Below are 14,933 nucleotides of genomic sequence, written 5' to 3'. Positions count from 1 at the left end.
CCTACATCAAGGCTGTGGACCCCGAGCCAACGGAGGCTCAGAAGATAAACGTCCTGTACTCCAGACTGAGCTCCAGCGTGTTCCCGTTGATCCAAGACGACACGAATTACACAAAAGCAATGGAACTCCTTAAGGAACTGTGGTGGTATGTATTAGGGGTAATACGGTACACCATGAATGCCGAGGAGCTATTGGAGGACAGGTGCTGGGTCCCGATTGGATCTGCCGCCTACTGGGCTCCACCCAGATAGGCGGGGTATAAGAACCCGGTTTACTCCCCGCAGCGGCATTCTGTGACTGAGCTGCTGGGGAGCAAGTCTGAACAAGTCTGCTCAATAAAGCCTCGATTGAAGTTCTCTACGTCTCGCCTCGTGTGTGATCGATGGTGCTACAATTTATTGAGCAGACTTCAAAAGGAATATGGAGCTCCGGATCGCCCCGGAGTGCCTGCGAATCGGCCCCCAACCAGCTAACGCAACATCGGCGTTTAAGCACTGGCTGGCGTGCTTTGAGGGATACCTCCGAACAGCCCCCGGCAGACCAACAGAAGACCAGAAGATGCAGGTCCTGCATTCCAGGGTGAGTCCGAAATCTACTCACTCATCGAGGACGCGGAAGAATTCCCAGCGGCGATCAACTTGCTGAAGGAGATCTACATTAGGCCCGTCAACCAGGTCTACGCTCGCTACCAGCTCGCGACGAGACGACAAATCCCCGGGGAATCGCTAGACGAATTCTTCAATGCTCTAATGATCCTGGGACGAAACTGCAACTGCCCAGCGGTTACGGCGAATGAACATACAGACCTCCTGATCAGAGACGCTTACGTAGCAGGTTTGGCATCATCGCAAATTCGCCAGAGACTTTTAGAGAAAGACTCTCTCGGACTCACCGAGGCACGGGCCCTTGCAGCCTCCCTCGACGTGGCCTCCCAAATCGCCCGTGCCTATGCCCCCGACCACGCTGCAGCCCCTTGGGCTCCGTGGACCCCCGCCGCGACCGACCCCCCGGCACCCCCCACCCCTCCGCAAGCGTGCGCAGCCAGAATCCCAGACCACCCGGGGGGGGCCGCTGCTATTTTTGCGGGCAGCAAAAACACCCCCGCCAGCGCTGCCCGGCCCTCTCAGCCACCTGCAGAAGCTGCGGTAAAAAGGGGCACTACGCAGCCGTGTGCCAGTCCCGTGGTGTCGCTGCTATCTCCGGGGAAGAATCGGGACCACAGACTCAACCCCCCCAGCGGCCCACGGGCGGCCAACGGGCGCCGCCATTTTGGGCCCCGGACACCACGAGGGGGGGGGACGGGCGCCGCCATCTTACTACCCACGGGCCACGTGCAATCAATGGGAGCGGCCATTTTGTGTACCCCCGGCCGCGTGCGACCCATGGGAGCGGCCATTTTGTCCACCCCCGACCGCGTGCGATCCATGGACGCCGCCATCTTGGCTGACAGGCAAGGACCCCAGTGTGGACGGCTCCACACTGCCTGAAGACAACGATCTGATGCACCAATCACGTTTGGCATCGGTGACCCTCAACCAGTCGCGGCCCCGGACGCTCCAGACGACAACGGCAAAGGTGCTGGTGAACGGGCACGAGACGCCGTGTTTGATCGACTCAGGGAGCACGGAGAGTTTTATTCACCCGGACACGATAAGACGCTGTTCCCTTGTAATTCAGCCAAGCATCCAAAAAATGTTCCTGGCGGCGGGGTCCCACTCCGTTGCAATCAAAGGGTTCTGCATCGCAAACCTAACGGTCCAGGGGAGAGAGTTCAAAACTTACCGGCTGTATGTCCTTCCCCACCTCTGCGCTCCCACCCTCCTGGGGTTGGCCTTCCAATGCAACCTCCAGAGTTTAACATTCAAATTTGGCGGCCCTATACCCCCACTGACTATCTGCGGCCTCGCGACACTCAAGGTCGAACCGCCCTCCTTGTTTGCGAACCTCACCCCAGATTGCAAACCCATCGCCACTAGGAGCAGACGGTACAGCACCCAGGACCGGACGTTTATCAGGTCCGAAGTCCAGCGGCTGCTGAAGGAAGGCATAATCCAGGCCAGCAATAGTCCCTGGAGAGCCCAGGTGGTAGCAGTGAAGACAGGGGAGAAGCAAAGGATGGTCGTAGACTACAGTCAGACCATCAACAGGTACACGCAGCTAGATGCGTACCCTCTTCCCCGCATATCCGACATGGTCAATCGGATTGCACAGTACAAGGTCTTCTCCACCGTGGACCTTAAGTCCGCCTACCACCAGCTCCCCATTCGCCCCGGTGACCGCAAGTACACTGCCTTCGAAGCAGACGGGCGGCTATACCACTTCTTAAGGGTTCCATTCGGCGTCACGAACGGAGTCTCGGTCTTCCAACGGGAGATGGACCGAATGGTTGACCAGCACAGTTTACGGGCCACGTTCCCGTACCTCGACAACGTCACCATCTGCGGCCACGACCAGCAGGACCACGACGCCAACCTCCGCAAATTCCTCCAGACCGCTAACGCCCTCAACCTCACCTACAACGAGGAAAAATGTGTGTTTAGCACCGACCGTCTAGCCATCCTTGGCTACGTAGTGCGTAATGGAGTGATAGGCCCCGACCCCGAACGCATGCGCCCCCTCATGGAGTTCCCTCTCCCCCACTGTGCCAAAGCCCTGAAACGCTGCCTGGGCTTCTTTTCTTATTACGCCCAGTGGGTTCCTCAATACGCAGACAAGGCCCGCCCACTAATCCAGTCCACTACTTTTCCCCTGTCGACAGAGGCCCGCCAGGCCTTCAGCCGCATCAAAGCGGATATCGCAAAGGCCACGATGCGTGCCATCGACGAGTCCCTCCCCTTCCAAGTCGAGAGCGCGCGTCCGACGTAGCTGTGGCGGCCACGCTCAACCAAGCGGGCAGACCCGTGGCTTTTTTCTCCCGAACCCTCCACGCTTCAGAAATTCGCCACTCCTCAGTAGAAAAGGAGGCCCAAGCCATAGTGGAAGCTGTGCGACATTGGCGGCATTACCTGGCCGGTAGGAGATTCACTCTCCTCACTGACCAACGGTCGGTAGCCTTCATGTTCGATAATGCACAGCGGGGCAAGATAAAAAACGACAAGATCCTGCGGTGGAGGATCGAACTCTCCACCTACAATTATGAGATCTTGTATCGTCCCGGAAAGCTTAACGAGCCGTCCGATGCCCTATCTCGCGGCACTTGTGCCACGCACAAGTGGACCGTCTCCAAGCCCTCCACGAGGACCTCTGCCACCCAGGGGTCACTCGTTTCTACCACTTCATAAAGGCCCGCAACCTCCCGTACTCCGTCGAGGAGGTCCGAACAGTCACCAGGAACTGCCAAATCTGCGCAGAATGCAAACCGCATTTTTTCAGGCCAGATAGAGCGCACCTGATAAAGGCTTCCCGTCACTTTGAACGCCTCAGTTTGGACTTCAAAGGCCCCCTCCCCTCCACCGATCGCAACGCGTACTTTCTTAACGTCGTTGACGAATACTCCCGTTTCCCCTTCGCCATCCCCTGCCCCGACATGACCGCGGCCACGGTCATTAAAGCCCTATGCACCATCTTTACCCTGTTTGGTTTCCCCGCCTACATCCATAGCGATAGGGGGTCCTCCTTTATGAGTGACGAGCTGCGTCAATTCCTGCTCAGTAAGGGCATAGCCTCGAGCAGGACGACCAGCTACAACCCCCGGGGGAACGGGCAGGTAGAGAGGGAGAATGGAATGGTCTGGAAGACCGTCCTACTGGCCCTACGGTCTAGGAGTCGCCCAAATTCCCGCTGGCAGGAAGTACTGCCGGACGCCCTTCATTCTATGCGGTCCCTGCTGTGTACCACCACTAACCAAACGCCTCACGAGCGCCTCCTTGTCTTCCCTAGGAAGTCAACTTCTGGAACGTCACTTCCGACCTGGCTGGCAGCCCCGGGACCCATCCTGCTCCGGAAACATGTGCGGGCGCACAAATCAGTCCCACTGGTGGAGAAGGTACATCTACTCCACGCAAACCCGCAGTACGCCTACGTGGCGTACCCAGACGGCCGACAGGACACGGTCTCTCTGCGGGACCTGGCGCCCGCCGGAGCTCCCCACACCCCCCCAACACCAATCACCTCCCCCTCACTCCTGCCGGTGCACCCCACAGCCACCCCCTTCCCGGGGGGATCGGTTCTCCTCCCAGGCCCGTCCAGGAGTAAGGAAACAGAGGGGGACAGCGCGATGCTCCCAGAGTCGACCGGACCCGAGCCAGCACCACCATCACCACCACCCGGGCTGAGACGATCGGAAAGGGCGACTAGAGCACCATCTCGACTCATCGAATCGACTTAAGATGTATATAATTCAGTGGCCCAATAAGCGGCATTGTTGTAAATAGTTAACGCAGCTAATCGGGTAAAATGTGAATAATTCAGTGGCCCAGTAAAAGCGGCATGATTGTATATAGTTCAATGGTTGAGGCACCAAACCTGTAAACCCCTACCACCATACCACCCACCACCCTGCCGGGTTATTTTTTAACTAGGGGAGAATGTGGTGGTATGTATTAGGGGTAATACGGTACACCATGAATGCCGAGGAGCTATTGGTGGACAGATGCTGGGTCCCGATTGGATCTGCCGCCTACTGGGCTCCACCCAGATAGGCGGGGTATAAGAACCCGGTTTACTCCCCGCAGTTGCATTCTGTGACTGAGCTGCTGGGGAACAAGTCTGTTCAATAAAGCCTCGATTGAAGTTCTCTACGTCTCGCCTCGTGTGTGATCGATGGTGCTACAGGAACACTACGCGCAGAAGGCGAACACGCTCTTCGCCAGGCATGTACGCACCACCCGCTCGCAACTACCTGGTGAGTCCATCGAAGACTTCTGGCGGGCCCTAATTCCACTCGTCTGGGACTGGGACTGTCAGGCTGTTACAGCCGCCAAACATGTGAATCTCCTCATGCGCGATGCCTTCGTGACGGGGATTGCGTCGGACCGCATCCGAGAATGATTACTGGAAGGGGCCACGCTCGAACTGGCAGAGACGAAAACCTTGGCGCTCTCCATGATGGTCGCATCCCGTAACGTACAATCGTACCCCTCCCGCCACGGTGCCCAACCCTTCTACTCCATCCTACCCCTCCGGGACCCCGCCGACGACCTCCTCAGCCGGGGCCCTGCCTTCCCAATAGACCTGCACCGCACGCCGATCCGCGCACCCCGGGGATCCCCGCTGCTACTTCTGCGGTCAGCAGAAGCACCCCCGCCAACGCTGCCCGGCCCGCACTGCAGTTTGTAAAGCCTGCAGTAAAAAGGGCCACTTGGCGGCAGTGTGCCAGGCCCGCGCAGTCGCTGCGATCGTGGCCGCTATCGCGCCCGCGATCGCGCCCGCTATCGCCCCCTCCCCCACGCCAGACGCACAATGGGAGCCGCCACCTTGTCCCCCTTCGATCACATGTGCCCATGGGCGCCGCCATCTTGTCCCGACCCCGCAATGTGCACACCATGGGCGCCGCCATCTTGTCCCCACAGGGTCTCCGGATATCGGAACCGCACACGCTCGCCACCCAAAGTATCCGATGGCTACCCGCAGCTCGCTTCGATGACGCTGGACCAATCTCGCCCGCACGGTTAAAATCAATGGCCACGCGACCTCGTGCCTGCTGGACTCCAGGAGCACCGAAAGCTTCATTCACCCAGATACGGTAAGGTGCTGCTCCCTGCCAATCAAAGGATCGCCCTAGCCTCCGGATCTCACTCCGTCCCGATTCGAGGCTTTTGTACAGTCACCCTCACGGTCCAGGGCGTAGAATTTAGTAACTTCCGCCTTTATGTCCTTCTTAATCTCTGCGCTGCACTCCTGTTGGGCCTGGACCTCCAGTGCAGCCTCCAGAGCCTCACCCTCAAATTCGGCGGGCCCTTACCCCCACTTACCGTTTGCGGCCTCGCGACCCTCAAGGTCGATCCCCCCTCCCTTTTTGCCAATCTAACTGCGGATTGCAAGCCCGTTGCCACTAGGAGCAGACGGTACAGCACCCAAGACAAGACCTTCATCAGGTCCGAAGTCCAGCGGCTGCTTAAGGAGGGTATTATCGAGGCCAGCAACAGCCCTTGGAGAGCCCATGTGGTAGTGATTAAAACTGGGGAGAAACACAGGATGGTCGTGGACAACAGCCAGACCATCAATCGGTACACGCAGCTCGACGCGTACCCCCTCCCACGCATATCTGATATGGTCTATCAGATTGCGCAGTACCGGGTCTTCTCAACAATTGACCTGAAATCCGCCTACCACCAGCTCCCCATCCGGAAGTCGGACCAGCCATACACTGCCTTCGAGGCGGACGGTCGCCTCTACCACTTCCTTAGGGTCCCTTTCGGTGTCACAAATGGGTTCTCGGTCTTCCAAAGAGAGATGGACCGAATGGTCGACCAGTACGGTTTGCGGGCCACCTTTCCGTACTTAGATAATGTCACATTCTGCGGCCATGACCAGCAGGACCACAATGCCAACCTCGATAAATTCCTCCGCACTGCCACTCTTCTCAACCTGACCTACAACAAGGAGAAGTGTGTGTTCAGCACGACCCAGTTAGCCATTCTCGGCTATTTAGTCCAAAACAGACTTCTCGGGCCCGACCCCGACCGCATGCGCCCCCTCATGGAACTTCCCCTCCCCCACTGCCGCAAGGTCCTCAAACGCTGCCTGGGTTCTTTTCCTACTGCGTTCAGTGGGTCCCAAACTATGCGGACAAGGCCCGCCCACTCATTCAGTCCACCCAATTCCCCCTTGCGGCCGAGGCACAACATGCTTTCGCCCACATCAGAGCAGACATCGCCACGGCTGGGATGCGCGCAGTGGACGAGTCACTGCCTTTCCAAGTAGAAAGCGACGCTTCAGACGTCGCCCTTGCCGCCACTCTAAACCAGGAAGGCAGGCCCGTGGCATTCTTTTCCCCGCACCCTTCATGCCTCGGAAATTCGACACTCATCCGTCGAAAAGGAGGCCCAAGCTATCGTTGAAGCTGTGTGGCATTGGAGGCATTACCTGGCCGGTAAGAGATTCACTCTCCTTACGGACCAATGATCGGTAGCCTTCATGTTCAATAACACACAGCGGGGCAAGATCAAAAATGATAAAATCTTGCGGTGGAGAATCGAGTTCTACACCTATAATTATGAGATCTTGTATCTCCCCGGTAAATTCAACGAGCCCCCAGACGCCCTCTCCCGAGGTACATGTGCCAGCGCACAAGTGGACCAACTCCGGGCGCTACACGACAGCCTTTGTCACCCGGGGGTCACTCGATTGTACCATCTGGTCAAAGCTCGCAATCTGCCCTACTCCGTCGAGGAAGTAAGGACAGTCACCAGGGACTGCCAGGTCTGTGCGGAGTGCAAGCCGCACTTCTACCGGCCGGACCGTGCGCGCCTGGTGAAGGCTTCCCACCCCTTTGAAATCCTCAGCGTGGATTTCAAAGGGCCCCTCCCCTCCACCGACTGTAACACGTACATTATCAGTGTGGTCGATGAGTACTCCAGATTCCCCTTCGCCATCCCATGACCCGATATGATGTCTGCCACCGTCATCAAGGCCCTCAGCACCATCTTCACTCTGTTTGGTTTCCCTGCCTACATCGACAGTGACAGGGGATCCTCATTCATGAGTGATGAGCTGCGTCAGTTCCTGCTCAGCAGGGGTATAGCCTCCAACAGGACGACCAGCTACAACCCTCAGGGAAACGGGCAAGTAGAACGGAAGAATGGGACGGTTTGGAGGGCTGTCCAGCTGGCCCGACGGTCCAGGAATCTCCCAGCCTCTCGCTGGCAGGAGGTCCTCGCTGACGCTCTGCACTCCATCCGGTCACTGTTGTGCACCGCCACTAATAACACACCCCACGAACGTGTTTGTACCTTCCCCAGGAAGTCCACATCCAGGGTGTCGCTCCGGACTTGGCTCGCTGCTCCAGGACCGGTCCTTCTCCGTAGGCATGTCCGACTCCACAAGGCGGACCCCTTGGTGGACAGGGTTCACCTGCTCCACGCCAACCCTCAATATGCCTACGTTGAGTTCCCCGACGGCCGCCAAGATACTGTCTGACTCAGGGACCTGGCACCGTCAGGTTCCACCCCAACACCCCCCCCCCCACCAATGCGCCCCCCCCACCCCACCTCCCACTGCGCCGCCAATATTGACCCCACCAGACCACCCCCCCCCCTCCCCTTTTCTGCACAAGAGGACGAAGAGGACTTCTGCACACTCCCGGAGTTCCCCGATGACTGGCCAGCATCAGCACCGCCATCGGTGCCACCTCCACCACCACCAGCACCGACTTCGCCGCCACCGTTACGCCGCTCCCAACGAAGCACCAAAGCACCGGACCGGCTGAACCTTTGGCGGATTCCGGACTGTCAACATGGACTTTTCTTTCCCTACCACTGTACAGAATTGCACTACTTGTATATAGTTTCACTATTGTATAGAAAGCGGTTTCTTGCGGCTGACCCCAAACCCAGGTGAGATTCTTCTTTAGCAGAAGATGCAACGGGGCCAACGTAGTTGCCAGATTGGGGAGGAACTTCCCGTGATAGTTTACGAGGCTGAGAAAAGAACGAAGATGCAAAGTGTCAGTTGAAGCGGGGGCCTGTTGAATTGCGCGCACCTTCTCTGCGATGGGGTGCAAAACTTTGCGGTCCACCCGATAACCGAGGTAAACTACTTCCTTCGCCTGAAAGACGCACTTTGTGCGACTTAAACGGACTCCAGCCTCTGAAAAGCATCTAAGGACAGCTTCCAAATTTTCCAAATGTTCCTGCTCCGACGTCCCTGTAATCAAAACGTCATCTAAGTAGACAGCGACACACGGTAAACCTCTCAAGGTGCCCTCCATGACGCATTGAAAAATAGCGCAGGCAGAGGATACCTCAAAGGGCAACCGTGTATATTCATACAGGCCCTGGTGTGTATTAATAATTACATATGACCAGGAGGTAGGGTCCAGTTCCATCTGTAGGTAGGCGTGACTCATATCTAATTTCGTGAACGAGAGTCTGCCTGCAAGCTTCGCGTAGAGATCCTCTATGCGAGGCATTGGATATCGGTCGAGCCAGGAAGCCGTATTCACTGGAAGTTTATAGTCGCCGCACAAGGGAACGGTGGCATCTGGCTTCATTACAGGTACAATTGGTGCTGCCCAGTCAGCAAATCGGACGGGCCTGATAATACCCAAGGTCTCCAAACGAATGAGCTCCCCTTCTACCTTCTCGAGCAAGGCGTAAGGCTCCGGGCGCGCCCGGAAATAGCGCGGCGTGGCTCCTGGTTCGACTTGGATACGGGCTACGGCCCCTTTTATTTTCCCCAAACTGGGCTGGAATACATCTGGGTACCGTCCTAGTACCTCAGTCAACCCTCCAGAAACTGTTTGGAGGATGTGCTGCCACTGCAGCTGCAAATGGCGCAACCAGTCCGGATCCAACAGGCTGGGCCCATGGCAGCGCACCACGATAAGTGGGAAACGCCCCTCCTAGCGTCCATAAACAACAGGGGCCATCGTAGTTCCTGCAATGTCCAATGGTTCCCCCGTGTAGGTGGCCAACCTGGCCTGTGTGTCGGTTAATGTAAGGGTCTGTATACCCTGCTTGATGCGGTCGAATATCCTCTGGGCGATCACGGAGACCGCTGCACCAGTGTCCAACTCCATCTCAAGCGGGTGACCATTGACCCGTACTGTCACCTTAATGGGGGCCACACGGGGAGCTGCCACACAATGCAGCTGCAGGCAGTCGTCCTCGGGAATAGTCGCCGCAGGTTCATCCAAATGGAAGGTACTTCCCCTGGGCTGGCCCCAGTTCTGTCGGATTGACGGCGTCGTTGGCGCCCCCAGGACCAGCGTCCGCGACGGAGTCGGCGCCCATAAGTCCGACATGGAAATGGCTCCTCATCCATTGGTTCTGGAGAAGGCTCCCTTCGGGGAGGAACGTCTGATAGCCATTGGCATCAATCCGAACGTTGCCTCACCCAAGGTACGGCAGGGGTGCGGGGAGACCCTTTTGGACGGAAGGGGTTGCGCTCCAAGGCATGCACCTCCATTCCCTGTAGCTCCTGCACTCCTCGTTCTGCGCTCTCGGGACAATACTATTTGAATGGCCTGTTGAAAAGTCAATGTTGGCTCAGCTAACAAATTTCTCTGGGTGGCCGTATTGTTAATACCGCAAACCAAACGGTCGCGTAACATTTCTGACACGGTCTCACCATAGTCACTGTACTCCGCAATCCTGCGTAGCCTGGATAGAAACTCTGCAAGGGATTCTCCTGGGGTCCTCTCAGCGGTATTAAACCTGTGACGCTGGACTATCGTCGGCGGGGTTGTGTTAAAATGTTGCCCCACTAAGTTCACAAGTTCATCAAATGCCTTGGTGTCTGGCGCAGCTGGGTACGTAAGGCTCCAAACGTATGCGGGCCGCAGGCAGTGAGCAAAATGACCACCTGGCACTCGTTTTCGGTGATGTTGTTTGCCCGGAAATAGTAACGCATCCGTTGTGCGTACTGGTTCCAGCTTTCCAGCGCAGCATCAAAAACATCCAAATGTCCGGACAGAGGCATGGTGTAACAGAAAAACAACTTCCAACCAGTATCCAAAAAAAATCCAGGGAGGTGGCTTCAGTAGAGTAGACAGCTATCCACTTTAACCCTCGTCGCCAGTTTTGTGAGGGACACAAAGAATCCAGCATGAGTTGAAGGATAGAAAGAAATAACATTTATTTACAATAACACACATACATATAATAATATATATATAATATATATATATTATTTATACACAGCAGCAGCAGCAACTCCGTTGCTGCTCACTCCTCTCTAGCTGGTTCCAAACTGGCCAGCTTTATTTATGCAGGGAATCTGCTAATGATTTCTCCACCCCCCTCATTGGGGAAGCTCATACTCCCAAAGGATTGTGGGATTGCCATTAGTCCCCAGCCAGTGGTAAGCAGGCAGGTTATAACAGTGACCCAAGAGGTGTGTTCAAGGGTTTTGAAGAAAGAAATACTGCAGTGAAAGATTATTTCCTCTCGTCTGTGAGACAGTTATAAGAAGGCACAAAACGGAAAATAATGAAAGGATTGGGGTGTTAGAAAATGCATTTTTCCACAAAGTGTGGTTAGACTGTGAAATTCTCAGCCACAAATGTTGTTGAGGTAAATTCCATAAATTCTTCCAAATCAGAATTAAATAGTTGTTGAAAACAAAAGTAATCTAAAAGACATGAGAACAACTAGGTGGCTGATGTGTCAAAGAGACACATGTGCAGACTTGATGAGCCAAATGTCAGCATAGATTGAACAGATAGGGTTGCCAAATCTCCAGGATTGGCCTGGAGTCTCCAGAAGTGAAGAGCAATCTCCAGGACACTGCAGAGTGCAATCCTGAAGAAAAATAATCGGGACATTAAAAACTATTCTGTTTTTTATCATTTGCTTTGACCAATTCCCTTTACCATAGTTATGTGGTGAAACCTCCCGGAATACATTTCATCACAGTTGGCACAGACGGAGATTCTTTCTTCTTTCAGGGCCGTGGGTGTTGCTGGCAATGGCAGTATTTGTTGCCCATCCCTAATTTCCCCTTGAACTGAGTGACTTGCCAGGCCATTTCAGAGAGGCAGTTTTAAAAAAAATTTTAAGTACCCAATTTCTTTTCCAATTAAGGGGCAATTTAGCATGATCAATTCACCTGCTAGGCACAACTTTAGGTTGCGGGGGTGAGACCCAAGCAGACATGGAGAGAATGTGCAAACTCCACACGGAAGTGACCTGGGGCCGGAATCGAACCTGGGTCCTTGGTGCTGTGAGGCAGCAATGCTAACCACTGCACCAATGTGCCTCCTTCAGAGGGGCAGTTAAGAGTCAACCACATTGCTGCAGAGTTGGAGTCACATGTAGACCAGACCGGGTAACTGAGTAAGGACAGCAGATTTCCTTCCTTAAAAAGCATCAATGAATCATTTTTTGCAATGACCGATGACAATTTAATGTCTTATCATAAGCTTGGTGGCTTATCACCAGAACCAGTGTTTCTGATGTTACAGATGTGAGGTTTTATAAGATGGCTGTGTTTTCCACTCTTTAATTTAAGGTAAAATGTAGTAAAGAAGAAAGTCATGTGATCTGCTACCCATTCTGCCGGATAACAAGCCTGTGTGGCTTGGTTACCATGGAGATTGTGGGACGCAGGGTGAGTGCCATTGAAATGGACGTGCCAGGTATAACACCTGAAAACAAAGACAGAAACAGATGTTCTTAATATTGCCGACTTTCTGTCTTGTTGATTTTAGTGGGGGGGCAAGGTCCGGGATAGAGAGACAATAACTAAATAATAAATAATCTTTATTGTCATTACATTACATTAGCACTGCAATGAAGTTACTGTGAAAAGCCCCTAGTCGCCACATTCCGACGCCTGGTCGGGTATACAGAGGGAGAATTCAGAATTCTCAGCTGGTAGGGGAATTGAACCCGGGCTGCTGGCCTTGTTCTGCATCACAAACCAGCTGCCTAGCCCACTGAGCTAAACCAGCCCCCATGGTGGTTGCTAACAGCAAGGAGAAGGCTATTTTGTGTTAGCTCCCAGATAGAATGCTGATGGCAGCTGGTCCTCAAAACAAGGAGGGGAACCAGCAGGAATTTAGGAACTTTGAAAGATTCATCCTGGTGCAGCCTGGAGAAGGAATCACTGGAGTGAGTCATTCTGCTGTTGGTTGGTACAGGATTTCATGGAAGGCTGAGAGAAGTGGTACTGCGGGAAATAGTTTTCAATGGACGCTGATCTTTGCAGCTTGGCAAAATGGGGGAGAAGTGAACCTGCTCGAAGCTGGGAATGTCTTAAGACTGTTTCCTGAAAAGATTAATTCTGTGAAGAGCATGCTGCAAATTAAATGTGGAATGGGGCTATCAGTTGTGATAAGGAATGTATTTTCGGCAGTTTAAAGTATTAGTTGCCTACAAAGTAATGTTTAGTTGATGTTGATTTTAGTTTGTTGCAGTAAAAGTCTTAAAACTTTATATCTTTGTGTGAGATTCCTTTACGGTGCAGGTCATTTGGGAATTCAAATATCTTTTAAAAAGTTATTGGTTTCTACAGGAATCTCAACAACACTCCACTTCACCTCCTAGAGCGTAGTGAAAATGTGGAACTCGCTATGCATTGGATTAGTTGGATGAGTGGCGGCTAGATAAACACGTGGGAGAAAGGAATAGAAGGATATAGAATCATACAGCACAAAAGGAGACTATTCAACCCTGCAATGTTTCCACTTCAGGTACTTAGCACATTGGTTAGCACTGTTGCTTCACAGCGCCAGGGTCCCAGGTTCAATTCCCGCCTTGGGTCATTGTCTGTGCAAAGTTTGCACGCTCTCCCCGTGTCTGCATGGGTTTCCTCTGGGTGCTCCGGTTTCCTCTCACAAGTCCTGAAAGACGTGGGGCGCGATTCTCTGTTCCCGCGCCTTTTCAGAGAATCGCCTGGGGCGCCATTTTTACCTGCGACGCTGGTCCGACGCCATCCCGCGATTCACCCCAGCGGCGAGACCCCATTGAGGTCGGCGCGGCGCAGGCCAGAGAATCGCCCGGGACCCCCAAAATGGCGATTCTCCGCTCTCCTGATATTCTCTGGCCCGGGTGGGCCGAGCGGCGTGCCCAAAACGACGGCTTCACGCCGGTGCCATCCACACCTGGTCGCTGCCGGCATGAACACCGCGGGAACGCTGGGGGGACGGCCTGTGGTGGTGCGAGGGGGGTTCCTGCACTGGGGGGTGCTCAAAAGGGGTCTGGCCCGTGATCGGTGCCCACTGATTGGCGCCGGCCTCTCTGAAGGAGGACCTCCTTTCCTCTGCAAGATCGATCTGCCATCACCTTGCGGGGCGGCCGCGGGGAGGACGTCAACCGCGCATGCGCGGGTTGGTGCCAGTTATCCCGCGCATGCGCGGTGACGTCATTTACGCGGCGCCTGCCCTGTCATTTACGCGCCGCCGCTTTTACGCGGCGCCAAGGCCTGGCGCGCGTAAATGACGCGGCACCGCTCCTAGCCCCCCCCCCCCCCCCCCGGGGGAGTGTGAATCGGGGTCTTGGAACGGCCTCCGATGCCGGAGTAAAACACTCCGGTTTTCACTCCGTCATCAGCACTTAGTCTCCAGATCGGAGAATCGCGCCCGTGATGTTAGGTAATTTGGAAATTCTGAATTCTCCTCTGTGTACCCGAACAGGTGCCAGAATATGGCGACTCGGGGATTTTCACAGTAACTTCATTGCAGTGTTAATACAAGTCTACTTGTGACAATAATAATTATTATTATCTGTTTCCTATCTGAAAGCCATGATCAAGTTGGCCTCCATTCACTCTCAGGCAGTGTATTTCCGACATTAACACTCACTGTGTAAAAATTGTTCACCTCACGTTATTGTGCCACTCAACTTACGACAGTGTCCTCTGGATCTCAACCCTCCTGCCAATGGCAAAACAAAATTCTCTATCCAAGCTTTGACAAAGCGTCACCTGGACACGAAACCTAAGCTCTTTTCTCTCCCTACAGATGCTGCCAGACCTGCTGAGATTTTCCAGCATTTTCCCTTTGGTTTCAGATTCCAGCACCCGCAGTAATTTGCTTTTATTCTCTATCTGGGCCCCTTCTGAAATATAATATATATACAGCAACATTTTAAAACATTGTAATAATATCCTGCACAATTTCACAAGCGTATGCCAATATGATGCGATGATGAAGGCGGTTGGTGTGGAGCATAAACATACGTATAGAACAGTTGGGTCGAATTGCTTACTTCTGTGTAGTCGCAACGCTTTGTACCCCGTCAACTTGACAAAAACAAAATCAGCGCCCTCCCACTTCTAGCGCTGATAAAAGGCAGTAATTGTTAACCATAGAATCAATGCGTGCGGCTGGG

At 54.2% G+C, this 14,933-nt stretch overlaps 1 long non-coding RNA gene across 1 annotated transcript in view; it reads right to left on the bottom strand.

Moving 5' to 3' along the window:
• The window catches only part of LOC140393576 (uncharacterized), a 56,324-nt gene extending 41,404 nt beyond the window's left edge, over positions 1-14,920 (bottom strand). Inside the window, exon 1 of the long non-coding RNA XR_011935675.1 lies at positions 14,811-14,920. This is a non-coding gene — a long non-coding RNA (uncharacterized lncRNA). The remainder of the gene's footprint in view (positions 1-14,810) is intronic.
• Positions 14,921-14,933: the final 13 nt, after the last annotated feature.

This window comes from Scyliorhinus torazame, chromosome 17 (genome assembly GCF_047496885.1).
Source record: "Scyliorhinus torazame isolate Kashiwa2021f chromosome 17, sScyTor2.1, whole genome shotgun sequence".
NCBI lineage: Eukaryota > Metazoa > Chordata > Chondrichthyes > Carcharhiniformes > Scyliorhinidae > Scyliorhinus > Scyliorhinus torazame.
Note: the sequence above shows the minus strand (reverse complement) of the source record. Positions and strands in the feature narration are given on the sequence as shown.